Consider the following 17,542-nt stretch of genomic DNA (forward strand, 5'->3'; position numbering starts at 1 on the left):
TGGGGGGGTGTTGTCCTGCCGGCAGGAGCCCCAGCCCCGAAGCTTCCCCGATGATGCCGTGGAGGCATCATAGCCTGTCTAGCTGTGAAAGTGCTGCTTCGCACAATCATGTTTCCTGTTTTCTTGCCCCCAAAGCTTGTTGCTGCTTCCTACAAAAATTTCATTTCTGTTGCTGTATCTGCAGCTTTGCAGATTGAAAGAAAGGCCTCAACTAAGCTAAATGCTTCAAGCGCTCTGGGTAGAGTCCTTTATAAACTGCTGTCAGTCAGTTTTGTGTAACTTCTGCACTCAAGTTAATTGACATTCCGTTTGTTATAACAGAGGAGGTAATGGTCCACACCGTGCATGGGAATGGATATTTAATGTCTGACATATGGACATTTGGCTTAAATCATACCTGCTAAAAAGAGCAGCTAACGAAAGCGCAGAAAAGATAAAGGAGGACTTAATCGCTCCAAGGGTAAATATTGGAGTGATGGAAAGTAGCTTTGAAGTGGGAGGAGTGAAGTGGGATAAATAGCCTCCCATGGCGATTTTACAAAAAGTCAGCTTGACCTGCTCATCCTCAGTAAAATGTCCTTCCTGCTCCAGGTGGGCGTGCAAGGCCAGGCAGCAACACTCAGACCCCTCGGGGTGCAGCATTTACTGTGCTTCTGGGGTCATCAGGGTTAACCGCTGAGTGAACGTGGATTTTTCATTCAGCCCAGTCCTTCACGCTCGCAGGAAGGTCTGGCCCCTGGGTGTGGACTCTGAGGATCTTTAGAGTCACTCTCCTGGTGCCCTCTTGGGTCAGGACTTGGAGAGAGGGTTGGGGGTTGGCACACGGGTCAGTGGAAGGCATTTCTACCGTTAGATACGTAGGCTGCGTGAGTTTGTGGTTGGGCGCACAGACAGCCACAAACTTGTCCTTTTCTGTAGCTATTGGAGAGGAGCGGAAACTAAATATGTTAATACAAACACCAGGCACGTTAAGTGACTAGAAGTCAGTTGCAAAGCAGAATGTACAGTGTAGTCTTACTTAATAAAAAATACATTATATGACTAGGAAAAACATGTGAGGATATACATAGAATATTATTTCTCTCTATGGGTTGAGAGGTGGGATGAGAATGTGGATAAAGGACTTTTCACTTTTGAAGTTATTAAGTTCATTAATCTTGGAGTTTTATAACAATGAAAACATCTTTTGAAATCAGGAAAAAACTTAAAAAAGAGTTAAGTGTGAAAACATCTCTTGGTTTTCATCATTCGGAGGGATTTTCTTCTGAGACAAGTGGTTTATAGACAAAGAAACATTCCTTATATGGCCCTGCTGGATATACATTATGCTTCTATTTCTCATTGTAGTACTACTTCCTCACAAGTGTACAAAGAAAAAGATACAATACCCTACTTACTATGCTAAAATATTAGAAATAGTTGAAATAAATAAATGACTAGTGTGGGTGCAGAAAACACAGACTTGAAATTTACTTTGTGCAGGCATTTTCTTTAGTTTTAAGTTTCAAATGTCATATTGTTTTAATCCTTGTAACACCAATATCTGTTAGATATTCTAGATGAAAAAAGTGAAACACAGAAAACATATATTGTATCAGTTTTTAAAAATTAGCTATAGAGCAGTTACACTACAGCACCAAAGTATGTTTTTAGTGGACAAAACCTAGAGGAAGTAAAAGAAACCCTGCAGGTCTGAGACAGTTTCAACAACCATGCTCACAGTGAATCATAATCTAAAGATTTTAAGTCACAAAATATGCAAAGGTAACCACAGATTTGATTTAACACCCTTATTGTAATTCGGATCAGAAAGTCAGAATTCAGTGACATGAAGTCGTAAGTGAGCAACCAAATGGCACCGATGAGTCAGCAAACAAAAATGCTTCTGCTTGGGTTATAGTCATCCGCTGGAGTTTTGCTGTCGGTACATCTAGCTATTTCCCAGGTTACTATTTTAGAAGTTGTGAGTACTCTTGTCTTATTTTTATGTATGTATGTATGTATTATTTCTGTAGTCCATTACTTAGGAGACTACAGCTTCCACAAGGTTGGATACTTGTATCCCAAGTACCTAGAACAGAGCGGGCACTCAGTAAATGTTTATAGAATAAACTTAAGTTAATAAACATTTACAAGTAGCTTGAGCTTTCTTCTCTTACCACATCAGTGGCTTAATAACTGGAACATCAATCAAAAATACTCTTAAGTTAATCAAACCAGCACGGAATTCTACAGCAATGTAATAATTCATAGCCGTCATTCATTGACATTTATAAAAAGCAAAACTCACTAAGGTTTACCTTTTATAAGCGTGGGTAGGTGTGGCCTTTAAATATGGCCTCATAGGAGGCTCCTAACTGCCCTCCTCCCACAGACACACCACATGAGCAGCTACACATGCAGAAATCCCCTCTGGAGGAAATCCAGAAAGAGAACGCTCACATCAAAACAGCAGGGGAGGCTGAGACGTGGCCACCAGAAACCCCACTCCTAGCACAGTGCCAGACACCCAGGAGGGACCTCAAACTCCTAGCTTCTCCTTGAGAGACTGAGAGTTTGAACCTACATTTAGCACCCCAATTTTTAAGACTCTTACCAGAGGGATCGGCCCCCCAAACACCTAGCCCTGAAAGCTGTGAGGCTTGCATCCATGAGACACACATACTATAGCCGACAGGGAAGCAGATGTTAGTGGGTGTGAGCCCTGGGCTGTAGAAATCCCCATCTCCCTGTCTTTTCCTGAAAGGATTCTACTTGCCTACTTTACAAGCTGCTGCCACAGGTCAGGCCTCCAATTTAAATGCATCTGGACAGTGACTGCAGTTCTCTCCTGAGGTCACAGGAGCCAGTGGACATGTCTCCTGCCCTCTCCCTCTGGCTTGCTCCAATTTGCCAGTATCCTTCTCGAGGAGTTTTTATGCATATCTAGTGGCCCAGCTTTTGAGGCTGCTGCTTGGGAGAAAAACCTCTGGATCACCTGGCTCTGACAGCCAACAGGGCTTGCATCCAGGAGTCCTACAGGGTTATAGCAAAGAAAGTTCTTAATGGGTTCAGGACCCCGCAGTCCCCCACCCCCATTTCATGGCTGTATATTAATAACTGGGTCTAGTACAGAGGGAACTGGAGAAGGAAATGGCAACCCACTTCAGTATTCTTGCCTAGAGAATCCTGGGGACAGAGGAGCCTGGTGGGCTGCTGTCCATAGGGTCGCACAGAGTCGGACACGGCTGAAGCAACTTAGCATGCATTGGAGAAGGAAATGGCAATCTACTCCAGCGTTCTTACCTGGAGAGTCCTGTGGACAGAGGAGCCTGGTGGGCTATGGGGTCGCACAGAGTCGGACACAACTGAAGTGACTTAGCAGCAGCAGCAACACAGAGGGAGCAGGTGAAATGCCTACCTCCCAGTTTCTCCCTGGATAAGGTCTAATCACATACTTTCCCAGCTGCTGCCTGAGGGTCCAACTTCCAACTGGCCTTCATCCAGAAGATGACTGTGACCCTCTGCTTGAGACACTGATGAGTCTTGGCACATATTTGACCATTGGGAGCCACTAAGACCATGGTGGTTAGACAATTACAAACTTTTCAAAGACAATGAGAAGCAAAGGCTAGGCTAATTGTTGATGTTCATCTCCTATATAAGATCTGTCAGTCAAGACTAGTGTAGGTGGCTATTTTTATCTAATGCACAGAAATTAACAGAGAGTCAAAGAAAATGAAGAAACAAAATAATATGTTCCAAATGAAAGAACAAGACAAACTCCCAGGAACAGATCTTAGTGAAACAGACAACCTAGAAGAAATAGTTAACTTACTAGAAACATATAATCTAACAAGGCTAAATCAGGAAGAAATAGAAACTTTGAACAGGCCAATCACTAACAAAGAGATGGAATCAGTAATCAAAAACCTCCCAGTGAACAAAAAAGTCCAGTCCTTCAGTGGTGAATTAAATCATCTGAAGAATAAATACCAATCCTTCTCAAACTCTTTCATAAAAAAACAGAAGTAGAGAAAGCACTTCTGAATTCATTTTACAAGCTCAGTATTACCCTAATAGGCTTCCCTGGTAGCTCAGTTGGTAAAGAATCCACCTACAGTGCAGGTGACCGCCTGCAATGCAGGACACCTGCGTTCAATCCCTGGGTCGGAAGATCCCCTCTGGAGAAGGAAACAGCAACCCACTACAGTGTTCATGCCTGGAGAATCTCATGGGCAGAGGAGCCCGGCAGGCTACCGCCCATAGGGTCGCAAAGAGTCGACTGAAGTGACTTAGCAGTAGCACTAATCTAATATCAAAACCAGACAGGATTTTGGACCTTGTCCAAAGATAAAAGTACACATTCCTGATGAACATAGATGTAAAAGTCCTTAACAAAATCCTAGGAAACTGAATTCAACAATACATTAATAGGATCATATACCACGATCAAGTAGGGTTTATTCCAGGGATGCAAGGATGGCTCAATATCTGCAAATCAGTGTGATATACCACATTAACAAAAGAAAATTAAAGTGATATAATCAACTCAATAGATGTAGAAAAAGCATTTGACAAAATTCACACACTTTTATGATAAAAGCTCTCAATGAAGTGGATATAGAGGGAATGTACCTCAGCCCATAGTGAACATCACATTCAGTGCTAAAAAACTGACAACTTTCCCTGTAAGAACAAGTTAAGGATGCTCATGCTTGCCTCTTTTATTCAATATAGTATTGAAAGTCTAGTTAGAGCAAGTAGACAAGAGAAGAAGTAAAAATCACTCAGACCAGAAAGGAAAAAGTAAAACTCACTACTTGCAAATGACAAAGCATTATTTTACTGAAATAAATGTTGGAAATAATGAATAAAGTTGTACGACACAAAATAAATAATTCAAAAATCAGTTGTGCTTCTACACACAAACAACCATTTATCAGGAAGAGAAACTGAGAAAAAAGTCCCATTCATAGGAGCGTCAAAAAGAATAAAATATTTAGGAAGGAATTAAACCAAGGAGGTGGAAAATCTGTTCTGTGAAAACTATAAAACATTGATCAAGGAAACTGAAGGAGACACTAATATGGAAAGATACTCCATGCTGATGGAACAATTCATATTGTTAAATGTCTGTACTACCCAAAGCAATGATTCAATGCAATCTCTGTCAGATTAAAGTGCTTTTTTCCCCCCACAGAAATGGAACATTAGTTCTAAATTTGTATGGAATAACAAAAAAGCCCTCTGAATAACCAAAACAACCTTGACAAAGAATGAAACTAGAAATATCACACTTCCTCACTTCATATTATAATACAAAGCTGTAGTAACAAAATAGTATGAAACTGGCATAAAAACACACAAAAGGTCAACGGAAACAGAATACAGAGCCCAGAAATGAAGCCACACATATATATGGACAATTAATTAATGACAGAGGAGCCAAGAATACACAATGGGGAAGGGAAAGAACAGTCTCTTCAGTTGATGGTGTTGAGAAGACTGAACAGCCTCGTACAAGAGAATGAGACTGAACACTATCACACACCACTCATAATAATTAACTCACAATGGGTTAAAAACTTAAATGTAACACCTGAAACTATAAAACTCCTACAAGAAAACAGGGGGTAAGCTTCTTGACACTGGCCTTGGCAATGATATTTTGGGTTTGACGTCAGAAGTGAAGGCAAGAAAAGCAAAAATTAACAAGTGAAACTATAGCAAACTGAAAAGTCCTGTACAGTAAAGGAAACCATTAACAAAATGGAAAGGCAATGAAAGAGAGAAAATGTTTTCAAATCACATAGCTGATAAGAACTTAATATCCATAATATACAAATAACTCATACAACTCAATAGTAAAAAACAAACAAATTAAAAATTGGGCAGCAGATCTGAATAGATATTTTCCCAAAGAAGACATCCAAATGGCAGATGTATTGAAAAGGTGCTCAATGTCACTGATCATCAGGGGATGAAAATAAAAACCTGTTAAAATGGTGATTAGCAAAAAGATAGGAGATAACAAATATTGGTGAGGATAGGGAGAAATGAGAATGCTTTTGCTTTGCTGGTCAGAATGTAAATTGGTACAGCCACTATGGAAAACAGTATGGAGCATCCTCAAAAAATTAAAAATAGAACTACCACAGCAATCCTATTTCTGGGTATATATCCAGAGTTAACTAAAGCAGGATCTTGAAGAGACACCTGCACCCCCATGTTCATTGCAGCATTATTCTCAATAGCCAAGATTTGGAAGCAAGTTGTGTCCATCGATGAATGGATGAATAGATAAAGAAGATCTACCTATCGTTATTGAAATATTGTTCATCCATGAGATAGAAGGAAATGCTAATGTCTGCAAAGACATGGATGGACCTTGAGGACAATAAGCTAACTGAAACAATCCAGATAGAGAAAGATAGATACTGTATATCACTCATATGTGGAATCTCAAAAAGTAAAACTCAAAGGAACAGAGACTAGAATCATGGTTACTGGAGGAGGGTAGTGGGGAGAAATGGGGAGATCTTGGTGAAAGATTACAAACTTCCAGTTATAAGGTGAACAAGTTCTGGGGATCTAATGTATAGAATGATGATTATAGTCAATAATGCTGTATTATATATTTGAAAATTGTTAATAGAGTGAATCTTAAATGTTTCACCACAAAAAAGAAATGGCAATTATGTGAAATGATGCAGTTGTTAACTAATAATCACTTTGCAGCCTATAAGCAGGTCAAATCAATAGATTGTACACCTTAAACTTACACCATGTTTATGTCAATTACATTTCAATAAAGCAGAGTGGAATTTGGGTAGCAACTTAAGCTGCACAAGTAGCTATTTGTCTAAAATGTTTTTCTTTTTGCAACGTAGGAGCATTTAAGAGAAGACAGAACATTTTAGTACAATGTAACAAATACAGACAGCCTTGAGCCTCACTGGCTTCAAATTCCTTTGTTCATCTGTTGGTGTGTGAAGCAGTTAATTAAGGGTCAAGCATTGTCTAGGACACTTGCATTAAAATGAATATTCATTCATTCATTCATCTGATCATCAAACTATTGCAAATATTTATCGTGTCCCATCCACGTACCAGGCACTGCTAAATGCTTTATGTGCACCAGTGGTTGTCAGAGGGGAAAGTTTTCCTCCCGGGGGCATTCGGCAATGTTTGGAGAGGTATTTGGTTGTTCTAAGTGGGAAGGAGTTGCTACTGCCACCTAGTGGTAGAGACCAGGGTTGCTTCCTAACATTCTGCAACGCCTGGAACAACCCTCTGGTGGCGGGGGGAGGGAAATGACCTGGTCCCAGTGTCAGTAGTGCCAAGGTTGCAAAGCCTTGTGGTCCATCGTTTTATTTAGTCCTCCAAACAGTGCCATAAAGCAGACAGTATCATTGCCATGTCCTCCTTAAAAACAAAGAACTGAGGCTTGCGGGGCTCAACTAGCCAAGGCACAGCATCTACAAGTGGCTGTGCTGGCCCTTACCTGACTCCCGAGCTGTGCCCTTAGGAGTCATGGTGCATCATTCCTTGGATAATGAAAATCAGGGTGAAGTAACTGGAGGGTTTGTGGTCGGGGGGAGGGAGAAAGGGGTAGGCTGCAAAAGCAGGTGGAAACTAAAGCAAGAATAAATTCGTTATTGTATAAAGTGCTCAGGAAAGAAAGAAATGCCGGGAAAATAAAGCAGAAATAAATTATATTAAAACAGACAGTACTTTTATGGATACGTCCATAGAAAATGGGGTTAGAGAAAGAAATAAAGCTGCTAATAAACAAGGAGAAGCACCAAATTGCATGAAAAAATAAAAAACATGTAATCTTAATCTCGAGCTCCTAAATGCCCCTCCCAATGAAAACAATTTTGGAAGTAGGGAAGAAACAATTATGATTATAATTAGCCCATTAGAAATGTGGAATATAGGCTTACGAGGTATTAGGAAGTAGGCTCACATACTCACTGAATCACTTAGTGATTTATGGATTAATTCTTGAGATTTGAGGACACTGCAGATTTGAACAAAATACTGAAGTGATATTTAAGACACATTAAGTATTCAAGATTATTATTACACCCCACTGGAACTTTGCTCTAGTATTAGCAAAATCAATACAAATTGATCACACTGGGCCCTGTGTGCTGCCCTGTGTAGAAGGGATTAATCAGTGAAACACTGAAAAATCCTCATCCAAGGTTATCCTGTCATGGAGTGACAGCTGGGTTAAAGCAATGTTTGAACTTGGTGGGCTGTTTTGTTGCTACAATTACATGCCACAATTCACCTATTAGGGAGTATATTTTAGTACACTTGGCTTAATTTAAAATCATAAAGGGAAGAACTAAATCACATGGATTAAACAATGCACAGATGAACACTTCTAAACTAGTAATTATTAGGAGAGAGAAATTTTCTAGAGGCAAACCACAAACGGGGTTCATCTTGACATTTATAATAGATTTTAACTGGAGACTTTAGGCTTTAAGGTTTTTTGTAAATTATGATAGTGTCTCAGAAAGTTTTGTAACAGCTAACATAAATCTCCCCTTGCACTGTAAGCTCATTTCATCTTGCTGCCTCTGGTCAAAACAGAAGTGCAGCAAATACTACATTCCTGGCGATTCCATCCTCTCCCACCACGTTTTTTGTTCTAATTCCTTGAGCTCCTTTCAGTGGCCTCACCATAGGCTAAACTTTGGAAAATTTTAATGAACTATCTCATTTAAAATTATAAAAGTAATAGCTGCTATAAAATATCAGAAGTTTAGACATAAGTATAAGGTAAGAAGTAAATTTATGTAATTAGCTACTTCTTTAGTATTGAGCGGTAGATTACTTTAATCTTTGATACTGAAATGATTCTGAAATGAACAGCCCCATACATAAGTTTTTGTAGGTATTCTCTTAAGGATACATTCCTAGAGATTGGATTGCTGGGTTGAAGGTTGGCATGTGCTGTGTTTTGATATCCAAGTGCCCTCCAAATGATGGTACCCAAGTGCTGATTTTTCACTCTTTGCTAATAAAAAGCAAAAATAACAATAGTAATAAAAATACCTAAAGTTTACTATTTACTGTGTGACATTAAAGGCGTAGAATATTTAAAATTTGTGATAGTTGTCAATATGATAGATACAACATCACGTTTAAAAAAAAAACAGATTCTGAACTTCATGTCATTACGAAGTCAAGTCACCACAAAGGCCTTTGCCTATAATTATAAAAATACTTTCCTAGAGTCTCTTTGGTGTATTGAGACGCTCATCGAGTGAACGCATGTTCTTTGTGGCAGCGGTAGCCAGCTGTCCTCCCCAGAAGCCTGCTCCTCCTCCGAGGTGCAGAACAAGCTCTGGGAAGGGGCTGCCCACCAGGGATGTCATTTCTCATCTGCTCGCTTCCGGGAGTGGGGATGTGACCTGTCCTAACTGATGGACAGTGAATGGAGAGGGCGTGAGCCATGTCCAGGCTGAGGGGACGCAGATGGCCTCAGGGGCTGTCTTCCCATCCGCCAGCTCCCATGGGCACTGAGGATGTCCTTAGAGCCAGATGCTGCAGATGACGGGTCCTTGTCAGCCTGGGCCTGAGTGAATGCGCGGAGCAGGGCCTCTCCACACACCCCAGTCTCCTTGAGAAGCGCCTGCACTGGACTACCGCACAAGTGAGAAATGAACTTTTACTTTGAGAAGTTACTGGAGTTTGAGGATTTGTATAACAATTAGCATGACTTTATCTGAGACGTCTTTGTGTGCTCAGTCGCTCAGCCATGTTCAAATCTTTGCAACCCCATGGACTGTAGCCCACCAGGCTCTTCAGCCCATGGGATTTCCTAGGCCAGAAGATTGGAGTGGGTTGCCATTTCCTTTCCCAGAGACATCTTTAACTTTTATGAAATATAGGTTTGTCTCTATGGCGAAGCAGAGAAATCATCTTGTTTTTTATCCTATATGATAGTCAGCTTTTCCAGTACCACCTAAATAAAAAGTCTATTCTTTTCCAAATGTTTCCATATACTCACCGAGAGGTCTGTTTCTAGAGCCTTTCTGTTTTATTGCCTACTCCTGCATCTGTATGACACTAGATATTAGGCAGGGTAATATCCCCTCAGTGTCATTCCTTTTAAAAAATTATCAATTATTCTAAGCCTATTTCTTTTCCCAGGTAAATTTCTGAATAAAATGTGTCAGTTAAACCCCAGCGTCCTGATGCAGATTGCACGCTGGGTTTGTGGGTGGGCACCTTCTTTCCTGCCTCCCTCACCTCACATCCAGAGAGCTGTTTAGTTCTGAGAGCTGTTTAGTCCACAGTCCCTCCCCACTTCCCTCCTTCCTCTGGTCCTGGTTCAGGGTGAGGCTCCCCCTCTCCCAGCCACCCCATGAACTCCGACCAGCTCTTCACGCTCCTGTCTTTGCTTTCTTTAAACTCATGTATTCTATTACTAAACGGTCAGAGTGTTCCTATTACTTCTATGATCAAAACCATTTTTTTTCCAACACTCAGATCAAAAATCAAATTTTGTTGCCTGGCTTCAAAGTGCCCGACAAAATGCTGCAGCTCTTTCTGGAAGACTCTTCTCCTTCCCCATACAGCCAGCCCTCAGCTGCTTCAAGAGCTCAGCCCAGGCGTCAGGCTAGCGAGGGTGTGGTTGTGTACTGGTGCCTGGAGCTCTGCGTGCACCCGGTCACACTCACTATCCCTTCAGCAGTCATCTGCTAGCCCGCTGGTCTCTTCCAGAAACTTCAGTAGGCGACTGAAGGCAGGCAAAGCACTTCTTTTTTATTGTAACCACAGTGTCTGTTCAGTACCTGCCATAGTACAGATGCTCAGTACTGATTTGATGAATATTTCCTTGATGGGTTATTTTCTTACAGTGAGCACACAGAGTAACATTTTATAATATCAAGGGTCTTAGAAATAATAGTTAAATAGCCCACATTTTGCAGTTGAGAAGCACAAGTATTAAAAATGTGCTGAAAAACCCCACATAGATTGAAATGCAATATTGTACTTAGCCTCCAATTAAAATAAATAAATATATTAAAAAAAACTTCAAAGAAATATTTGCAACATATATGATGATGGCCAAAGGACTCCTATCCTTAATGTGTAAAGATAATATGAAGATATGCAGGTAGAAAATTGGACAGGACGCATAAATATAAATTTAACCCCAAGAAAAAGTAAAAGTGGCCAATAGGTATGTGGAAAGAAGTTCTTTAGCATTTCTAGCTTTGAAATTTAAAATAGTAGCAAGGTACCATTTTAATCTATGAAACGGACAGCATTTTTTTTAAAAAGTCAATATTTACAAAAAGGAGGAGGAAAAGTTTTCTCATGAAGATTTTATGTAGCAATAAAATGGTTTAACTTTGTGGGGGAGGGAACTTTAGCATTATAGGCCAAAAGTATTAATTATCTGGGGGCTTTCCGGATGGCTCAGCAGTAAAGAATCCGCCTGCAATGCAGGAGATGTTGTAGACTTGGGTTTGATCCCTGGAGGAGGGCATGGCAACCCACTCCAGTATTTTTGCCTGGAGAATCCCGTGGACGGAGACTATAGTCCCTAGGGTTGCAAAGAGTAGGACATGACTGAAGCATGCATTAATTTACAATGCATGCATTAACTATTTGAACCCTATCCTTTCAGTAATTGTACTTCTAGGAATTTAGCCTAATGAAAAAATCATAGATGTCAATAAAGGTTCATTATAATATTATTAAATAATAGAAAAATTTAGATTCTAATTCAAATCTCTAACAAAAATGGATTCATCAGAAACAATCCAGTCCCTCTGTTCCAAAGCATGGACTACAGAATCCATCTGCCTCGGTTCCAGCCCTGGCTCCTTCTCTTACTAGCTGGGCAGCTGGGGGTAAGTTACTGAATCTCTGTGTGCCTTAATTTCTTTATTTGTAAAATAGGAATCATAGAAGTGCCTCTATCACAGAGATGTGGTTAGCACATTCAAAAGGTCTTTGTTCAGTGTTAGTCCGTAATAAATTTTATCCAACTTCTATCGTTGTCGTTGTTCAGTTGCTAAGCTGTGTCTGACTCTTTGTGACCCCATGGACTGCAGCACCCCCAGCTCTCCTGTCCTCACTATCTCCCGGAGTTCGCTCAAACTCATGTCCATTGAGTCAGCAGTAGCAGTATCACCACCGTGGATAACTACATAACCACAAACCTCATGTTTTAGAAGGATGTTGATGAGATAGGTAGGATACACAGCAGGATGTTAAGTTGCTACCAATTTTGCCTCCAACGGATTATGTGTTCTTATATATAAAACTAAATACTTTGAGTACCTATACCTGCATGCTAACAGTGATTCTCCTTGGGTGGTGGGATTAGTATAAAGTTCAGTTTCTTTCACCCCACTCTAGTACCCTTGCCTGGAAAATCCCACGGGCAGAGGAGTCTGGGAGGTTGTAGTCCATGGGTCGCTGAGGGTCATACACGACTGAGCGACTTCACTTTCACTTTTTACTTCCATGCATTGGAGAAGGAAATGGCAACCCACTCCAGTGTTTTTGCCTGGAGAATCCCAGGGACGGGGGAGCCTGGTGGGCTGCCATCTATGGGATCGCACAGAGTCAGACACGACTGAAGTGACTTAGCTTAGCTTAGTTTCTTTAGACACGTCTACTTTGTCCAAATGACCTATAATAAGCCTTTGCTGCTTTTGTAATGAGAAAAAAGAGAATTATTAGTTATTTAAAATAGAAGCTATTGGCCCAGGAAGGCCGGTCACTGGCCAAGGGAGTCAGTGGTGAGAAGGGGTGTTTGCTGGTGTCTCGGGTGTACGGGCTCCTATGGGTGCTCAGCACACAGAATCGATTCCAGCCCGTTTCCATAATAGCCTTCTGCGGAGGGTCATCAGTGTGGACCTAGTGAGACAGCCCGGGTCATCCTAGTGCTGTCCTTTCCAGGGTGTGGACCCTTGGGCCTACTGACTGTGCTGGGTCTCAGAGTCTTCACTTGAAAGTAGGGAACAGAGCCACTTTCCCCCAGGGCTGTTGTGGGGATTCAGTGATGTAATACACAGAAAGCCCAGGTCTGCCTCATTGTGCCTGACATCAGGTTACTGCCTTGGCTTAAAACAATATTTTAGACAGACAGACACACACACACCAAACTTTACAGATGAGTAAATTGATACCAAGAAGTTTCAAGAATCTTATCCAAGGTCTTAGCTAGTACATGGGGCCAAGAATCAAAGCCATGGTTTTGGCTTTTTATATTTCTGGTTCTAAAGTGCTTATACTTTATTCCATGCTTCCTTCTTGATAACCTTTCTCTTGTAAAAAGATCGGTGAACAGGGATGTAGGCAAGCCTTAAGTATGAAAACCCATGGAGTAATGGATTACTAAGGGTAGGGAATATAACTACTTGTAAATGGTGAACATTCAGGTAAATTTAGAGGAAATCTTATATTAACCAGTTTTTATCTTTTAGGTTGTCCCAATAGGACAGAAGACTAACAGAGCAGTGGTCAGCTGTCCTGTCTACATGGGACAATTTCTGCATGAATTTGTAAGTTTTCAGTGTACCATCAGTTCAGTTCAGTCACTCAGTTGTGTCCGACTCTTTGTGACCCTGTGGACTGCAGCATGCCAGGCTTCCTTGTCCATCACCAACTCTTGGAGCTTGCTCAAATTCATGTCCATTGAGTTGGTGATGCCATACAACCATCTCATCCTCTCGTCCCCTTCTCCTCCTGCCTTCAGTCTTTCTTAGCATCAGGGTCTTTTCCAATGAGTCAGTTCTTCGCATAAGGTGGCCAAAGTATTGGAACTTCAGCTTCAGTATCAGTCCTTCCAATGAATATTCAGGACTGATTTCCTTTAAGATTGACTGGTTTGATCTCCTTGAAGTCCAAGGGGATTCTCCAGCATCTTTTCCAACACCACAGTGTACCATGCCAGATGCTTTATTGCAAACAGAACATCAAGTCAAGGAGGAACTGAAATTTTGTGGCCTCATTGAATTTTCCTTGTGAATACAACATTCTAACCCCTCAAAAGGAACAGAGATATAAAGTGTAGAAGCATAAGAAGCTTGAGCTGTGCTTGCTTCACCATCAGTTCTCTTAAAGCTGGATTCCCTGTCTTCACAGTGAGATGGACCGAACTGGAAAGGGTCCAGGACGCTTCCTGACTCCGGTTTCTATAACTCTAGGCAGTACATTCTTTCTTTGGAGACTAAATGGTTCAGTGATGAAGCATCATCAGGAGTTTTGGAAATGAGCTTTCTTAAGTGTTAAGGCAATTCATTCATTCAGGCAGTAGTTCACCCACCAAACACCTTTCAGCACATGTCTGTTATGAGCCGAACACAGGGGATAGAGCAGTGAAGAAAACAGATGTTTTTCTGTCCTCAAGGAGTTAATGTTCTATAACACAGTGTAGACTGACATTGTCCAAATGAGTAAGGGCAGAATCCAAGATGCAGGAGCGACAGAGAATCTTGAGAGAGAGCAAGCAGGGAAAGGGGTGGGGTCACAGGGTAACAGGTCACAGGGTAAGAGGTCACAGGGGTGCTTTCAGGTCTGGGGGGATGTCTCTGAATTGATGTCACAGGAATCCAGGTCCAGTGCAGCAACGGGGTAGCCATCTCCCCATCTAGGGGGAGGCCCTCCAGGCAGGAGGTGCAAAGACCCAGAGGTGGAAGTGTGGTCACGTGCTTGAGGGGAGGTGAGGGGGTGGCTCTGGCCCGATCAAGGCAGCTTTAGGAAGAGTTTAGCTGGCAATGGCACCCCACTCCAATACTCTTGCCTGGAAAATCCCATGGACGGAGGACCCTGGTGGGCTGCAGTCCATTGGGTCGCTGAGTCGGACACGACTGAGTGACTTCACTTTCACTTTTCAGTTTCCTGCATTGGAGAAGGAAATGGCAACCCACTCCAGTACTCTTGCCTGGAGATCCCATGGACGGAGGAGCCTGGTAGGCTGCAGTCCATTGGGTCGCTAAGAGTCGGACACGATTGAGAGACTTCACTTTCACTTTCACTTAGCTGTCCTTCCAGGTATGGTGGGGTTCGGGTGTGGGATCAATCCCACTTGTGTCTTCCAAGGTCATTTTGGTTGCCTTTGGGAACCAGATCCAGAGGGGGCTGGATGACATGAGTGAAGGTTAGGAGGCCACTGGCGTGGTCCAGCCCGAGGGCAAGAGCAGCCTCAGAGGAGCCAGGGAAAGTGAGGAGGACCCAGGCAGGGGGCAGACTTGGGACGTGCGAAGGAGGAGGTGTCAGGACCCACTGCAGGGCTGATTGTGGGGTCTGACACAAAGAAGGGGCTCTGAGGGTGACTTTAGGATTTCTGGCCTGAGAAACTGGGTGAGTAAAGCCTGTCGGCTGAGATGGGGGGCTGTTGTTGCCAGAGGGGGCAGAAAGGGGGGCTCTTTGAGGGGTATGGGTAACAGGGCTGCTTGAGATCCCTCCAGACACTGGAAGACAGTATGGGGAGGCTGAAGCGGGGGCAGAGGTCAGGGGTGCAGACGCAGGTGTGCTGAGGTCTGATCTAGTCCTGTGGTGCCACGGGACTAGCCTCACAGTGGACCTTCCGCTTCACAGTGTGATCACACACATCTCACTTCAGAGGTGGGTACAGCTGGGAGGATGTGCGGAAGCTGTGCTTCTGTGTTTATGAAGCAGGGAAGAAGCATATGTCCTTTGAGAACTGCTGTGAATGAGCAGGAGGCAAACGCATCCTACTGAAGGCACCCCCGACGATCCTGAGTAAATCACCTGGGTGTAATCCCATGAGCTCTCCATCCATCAGGAGGATGAAGCATCAGGGGGTATTTCTGGATGATTCAGAATGTGTTCCAGGGCCGTGACCTGTTGGCCTTATGTGGTGTTCCTTTATATAGAAAGCACAAGAATGACTTTCCGAAACTGCAGTTTTGCACACATCTGAGGAAGCTGTGTAAAACCATCACCTGGTACCTATTTTCATGCCTACCAGACGGCAACCGTGCAGTCACTTCCAACTCAGCAGGGCTCACACCGGTATTTGACTACAAGTCTAAAAAAAGATTTGGATTGCCACCAATGAAAGCTCACGGCTGAAACTTCTGCTGGAAATCCCCTTTGGCCCCACGATGAAATCTGATGCTCGGATATCCTCTTCAGTGTGGTAACCTGAGTGTTTATGCTCCCAGAGCGAAACAATGATGTCATTACAGGTGTAACTTTACCAAGTGAAAACAAAATATCCAGCGTCCCTTTAGGTTCCTACTCTCAGGCATTACATGATACTGACCCTTTGACTCTTGGCAGCCAGTTGTATTTACTAGCATTGGGAAATGTAATTTTTCTTTGAGAAATCTGATACTTATTTTCAGATGGCACGCAGGTTTTGATTAATCATCGCCTACTACTAAAATTTCTGAAAGCATGTCTTTCGGAAGTTCTTTGAACAGACTGTGCTATTTGGATTTTGCAGGTGGAGATGTCATTTCAGTAACCAAATGTCAGTAACCAAAAGACACCTGTGGGTGGGAACTGATTCTGAGTACCATCCAGGGATTTTGAGAATTACCCGGTACACCTGACTTTCAGTCTTTTTCAAGGCACAGTTTCTTATTTTTTAGAAATAAGAAATAGATACAGTTTCGGCTGCTGGATAATCCTTAGGGATAAACACTGGGGTGTGAAAATGGACTTTTCCTTCTGTGAAGAATGAAAAGAAAATGGTGCTTTAAAAGAGTGAATTTGAGTAAATATAAGCCATAAATAAACACTTGACATGCATAATTTTGAAAATCCTACTTGGTGCCATGTGCAGATTATATCCATCTTTTTAGGGGGATTATTAGTCAAACGGACCATGATTAATTACAGACCTGAGTTCCATCCTTAATGATCAAATGCTTGGCAAAACTCATCCTCGTTGGCACTAGATAAAGGGCAGGTTTTAGAACTTTCTAATTTCATATTTGCTTTTATGAAGTCTATAAAGTATACTGCTGTTCTTATCTGTGATTAAAAGGAAAGAAATGGAGTCCCAGGCTGGTTCAAGATGACAGAGTAAGTTATTCCCAGAGACAGGGTTAGAACTCATGGTAATGACATGAGTCTCAGCTCTGACTGTGGGACGAGTTGCTTCCCGACAAATCCTGAAGTCACGAGGATGGATCCCACGCTGGGCTCTCTTTCTTTCTATTATCAATCCCTTCCCTACCATCAAGAGCTTTTTGAACAAGACATGCTCTGTTTAGAGGAGAACAAAAAACAAGGTTTATTGAAAACACGTGGTGATACCACCTTGGGGATGCATCGGGACAGGCTATATTCCCACAAGCGAACTGTGGAGAAGCAGAAAAAAAAATGTAATTAAAAAATGGTTTCAGATGTGCACATTTTAATGTTGTGACCAGTAAAGATTCCAGAAACCACAGAAACTTGGTAGGAGATGGATTCTGAAGTCACACGATGGCAAAGTCCTGAGGATTAGCTACACTACTTTGATCTTCACATTCCAAACACAGATTTGGAGTCTGTGGTAGGAGCTAAAATCAAATATTTCAAACATTTTGTAAAAGGC

General features: G+C 42.1%; 1 protein-coding gene across 1 annotated transcript in view; it reads right to left on the bottom strand.

Moving 5' to 3' along the window:
* The window catches only part of KCNQ5 (potassium voltage-gated channel, KQT-like subfamily, member 5), a 248,204-nt gene that overhangs the window by 135,012 nt on the left and 95,650 nt on the right, over positions 1 to 17,542 (bottom strand). The window lies entirely within an intron of this gene.

Source organism: Bison bison, unplaced genomic scaffold (assembly GCF_000754665.1).
Source record: "Bison bison bison isolate TAMUID 2011002044 unplaced genomic scaffold, Bison_UMD1.0 scf7180017864300, whole genome shotgun sequence".
In the NCBI taxonomy this organism is placed as follows: domain Eukaryota; kingdom Metazoa; phylum Chordata; class Mammalia; order Artiodactyla; family Bovidae; genus Bison; species Bison bison.